This window comes from Schistocerca nitens, chromosome 3 (assembly GCF_023898315.1).
Source record: "Schistocerca nitens isolate TAMUIC-IGC-003100 chromosome 3, iqSchNite1.1, whole genome shotgun sequence".
Taxonomy (NCBI): domain Eukaryota; kingdom Metazoa; phylum Arthropoda; class Insecta; order Orthoptera; family Acrididae; genus Schistocerca; species Schistocerca nitens.
Genome location: NC_064616.1, coordinates 387368103 through 387372085, shown reverse-complemented (window position 1 = coordinate 387372085; position 3983 = coordinate 387368103). Strand labels below are relative to the sequence as shown.

The following is a 3983-nucleotide window of genomic DNA, read 5'->3' as shown; positions in this document are numbered from 1 at the left end:
CAAATGTAAATTGGTGTTCCTAAAAGACTTCTAAATTCCTTTAAATATTTAATTTCTTTATATGTACATCAAATTTTAAATATATCTTCTGTGACATTTACTCATATTTTTTTCTAAAATCTGAATTTATACAAATCTTACTAGCAAATGTTTGTGTTCCCAATTTCCTCCAAATTTTTTACATTTACTACTAATTTCAAAATCATCTTCATTTGCCATCTATGATATACCTGCCCCCTACTGATCATATGGCTTTTTAGCTTCCACATTCATACTTATGTTACAAGGAGATCTTATTTTCATAGTTTTAATCAAAACACGTCTAAGCTCTTTGAACCATTGCATTTACTACATCTTTCAAACCCATCTTTCTTTAACTGATCTTATAAATTTTGTATCATTTTCAGATTATATCTTTTTATCTTTTTCTACATTTTTACCAAATTTCTGTTGAACCTTGGTTGGTTTGGATTAAGCCCAATTTGACATCACTGATATTTAGAAGAAGAAAAATTAAAATAAGACATAAACAGCCTTGTCCTTGTATTTACACCAATTTAAATATAATTTTTAACTTAAATTTGTTTAAATCTGTTTAAAACTAATAATATATGTTTAATAAATTCCCTGCAAATAAAAATCCCCCCCTTTTGTCTACAATAATTTGCTTCATGATTTAGCTCAAACAGATAGATTTCATATAAAACAAAACTTATGTTTAAAACATTGCATATTAGTAAAGATCTTATTATTGTCCACTTTCTAATTATATATTATACATGTGCACAAGTGTTTAATCGAATGAATTGTTGTATTATTAATCTATATATTATCCAAAATTTGATTTTGGGATAAATAAGGATGGGGAAGGAAGTCGGCCATGCCCTTTCGAAGGAACCATCCCAGCATTTGCCTGGAGCGATTTTCGGGAAATCACGGAAAACCTAAATCAGGATGGCCGGACATGGGATTGAACCGTCGTCGTAAGGAAATTTCATCTTCAGCTTTTATCTGTTGCATTGGGGACAATGTTTTTATACTGACACTTATCCCTCAAAGATTTTGTTTTGGTTGTGTTAGAATATAATTCATCAGAGAAGCTGACGCATATTCTGCAATTCTCCTCCTTATGACTCTTGCACTACACTTTTGCACATTAATTGTCTCTGGCTCAAATCACTGTCAATTTCACTGCCCAGAGTAGGCGATGAAGACATATCCATGTTTTCTTCCTCGTCTGAACAAATGTCAGCAGTCACATTAGTATATGTTTCTTGCTCCTGCATGTATGGATGCAAGAAAGCCATAACCTCCTCATACTTCCACGGCTTCTTAGGTATGGCATCTTGGCCACTCTTCGTCTTTTTATTAACAAATTTTCTAAACTGGTCTCTCAGTGCCACCCATCGTCCCTTGATTCACCGCCTGAAATCAGAGAACATATACAACCGTTAATGGAGTGCATGGAGTAGTCAAAATCTTTTTTAAAAATGACTTAGGGACACTCCAAACTTTTAACGAGAACACCAACTATGGTTTGCTTTCTTTTATTTTCACTGCTATCCAGGAATATGAGGTAGTTTTCATTTGCTGTGCTGTTAAGCAGCACATAGTCTTATACTCCGCTAATTTTCTTCAGTACTTTTGCAAATGCAATGAGTTATTTCCTAACAACACCATAACATAACTTTTATAGTATTGTTGCTAACAAAGGTATGCAGTTGGCAGGTGTCTACAAAAATATATTGTCGTTCAAAATTTTTCATGTGTAAACACACACTACAAAAATTTCAGTTGTAGCCTATACACTGCTGAAGCAACTTCATAAGCCTAATGTAGTAATGTATAAATCTACAAATAAACATATTTGCATCCTGTAGCCTATTTCTGGCTCCAAATATATCTTAGGATAGGGCAAACAGGATTCTTTAAATGCTAGCTACCATAATGATTTCCTATGTATTTCGTTGTCACATAGCTTCATTTTCACAAATGAATTAATGCAGACAGTGACTGTATATTCTGTGATCCCTTTAAAGGTTTTTTGATAACTATCCAGTAACAGGAAATAATAAAGACTACCAGAAATATGTCTGTCTCAAATTACATTTAATGCTCCACAAATTTGTCTTTTATACATTAAAAGTCTTGCTTCCTTCTGTTGAAAACAGCAATAACACTTTTGTAATTTAAAACATGTGCATATGTGCGGCCCTATGTCCATTTTCTTTCACTGGAAATTGCCAGCTTTTCTATACAGCGTGTTCTTTACAGAAATAATAACAGTGTAGAATGTTTCGAAATCACAGGAACAGTGTTGCATATTATGAAGCATGTCTTTTAATTTTCGGATTTGTACACTCTACAGCATAAAAATTTCTGCTAAATTATCGAATACTACGCTCAGAAAAATGCTGGAAATATTCAGGACAAAAAATCTGAAACTATCTGCTGTTCTAAACAGGATCCACGTGCGGTGTAGAATTTAACAGGTCCTGAAATGCTAAGTTCAAGTCAAAACAACAAAAATTCGGTTAATTAAAACCGTGTATTTATGCTGCTGGCGTTTGTACAGCTTTTTTTTTTTAAAAAAAAAAAACAAACGTCGTGTACAACGCTGATACCGAGGCACAATGCATATGGTAGTCCACTCGTAGATATTTATCGTTGTACTGAAAACTTTCACACATACATATAAGTACCATTCAAAATTCCTTACTACAAAGTGTTTCATTTACCTGGACGCCCCATCTCTAATCCAATTTCCTTCCACAGTGATTCTTTCCTAATGGAATCACTGTATCTACGATCGCTCATGTTGTACAGCTCTGAGTGTGAACGAACTAATTCTATTAAATATTCGTCGAAGTCCATTGTCTAAACAAGAAACGAAATAAAATAAAACAACAAGCACAGGAAGATACATGTAATTAGAATAAATAACAAAGCGAAACTTTGCGCAATAAAATATTGATACTTACATAACCAAATCGTTCGTACTTCTCCCCTCTTTCCAAATATTTATATGGCTCGAGCAAACATGGAGGCGGTCCTTCTTAAGAGCCAGAGATGTACATCACGTCGACTCGCCGACATGAACGGGAAACATTCTCCAAAAGGATGCGTGACGGTGACGTTACGGAGACGTTCCGGGCCGGCGACGTCGAGTGTGGACAGCGCCTTTAGAAACGCAGGGGAGAATTTTTTGACGTGAAGGACGTGACGGAGACGTTCCGTTAAGTGTGAAGCGACCTTAACACTGTAATCTGTGTTGAGTAGACCATCGTTCACGACGGAAGTTTTTCACGTTACCATAAGGAGTCAATATGTCCTTTAGAAAGGTGTAACTTCCGGCGGGAGGTTGAACACACTAACATTATTATATTCGATTTCAGCGACTGCGAGTGACACTGTACTAGCGGAATCATCGAATGCTTGAACGGTGTTTGAGAACCATTTCGCGACAGTAATCTTTCAACGTGAAGGGAGTCCATAAATTTCACCTAAAACATGTACTCGTCTGCATAAAAATAAGCGGTTACGACCTGATCAGAGATCACATGAATTGTATCGACAAGCCAGTCGTGGATTTTGAGAGACAGGAGCTGCAAGTGTCGCGTTGTTCAATCGAAAGGAAAACCCACAGTACCTTTTCTTAGAAAACACGTGGAAACCATGGTAGCCATAGTGAAGCGGCCGACGCCGCTACGAGAAGACAAACACAAACAGTAAGGCAGAGCAGAGGCGCTACGACTCCTTCAGCAGACAGAATAACACTAACAACGAAAACTTCACACAAGCGACGCTTCGGCAAGTGAAATAAACAACAACCTTCCCGCTCGGTGCTCGAAGTGGAAAACCACGCTATCGATTGTGCCACACATATGATATAGATATTGCTACTTATTTTTATTACATACTATTTCTAGTAAATAAAAGCTAATTTTTCTCCATAATTTTACGAAAAACAATTTCACTTTCAC

At 36.0% G+C, this 3983-nt stretch overlaps 1 long non-coding RNA gene across 1 annotated transcript; it reads right to left on the bottom strand.

Annotated features, from left to right (window-relative positions):
- Positions 1-687: 687 nt before the first annotated feature.
- On the bottom strand, positions 688-3047 carry LOC126249608 (uncharacterized). Its single transcript, XR_007545630.1, has 3 exons — positions 2982-3047; positions 2739-2877; positions 688-1425 (listed from the first exon to the last, which is right to left on the bottom strand). It is a non-coding gene; the product is annotated as an uncharacterized LOC126249608 (long non-coding RNA).
- Between the last annotated feature and the right edge of the window lie 936 nt (positions 3048-3983).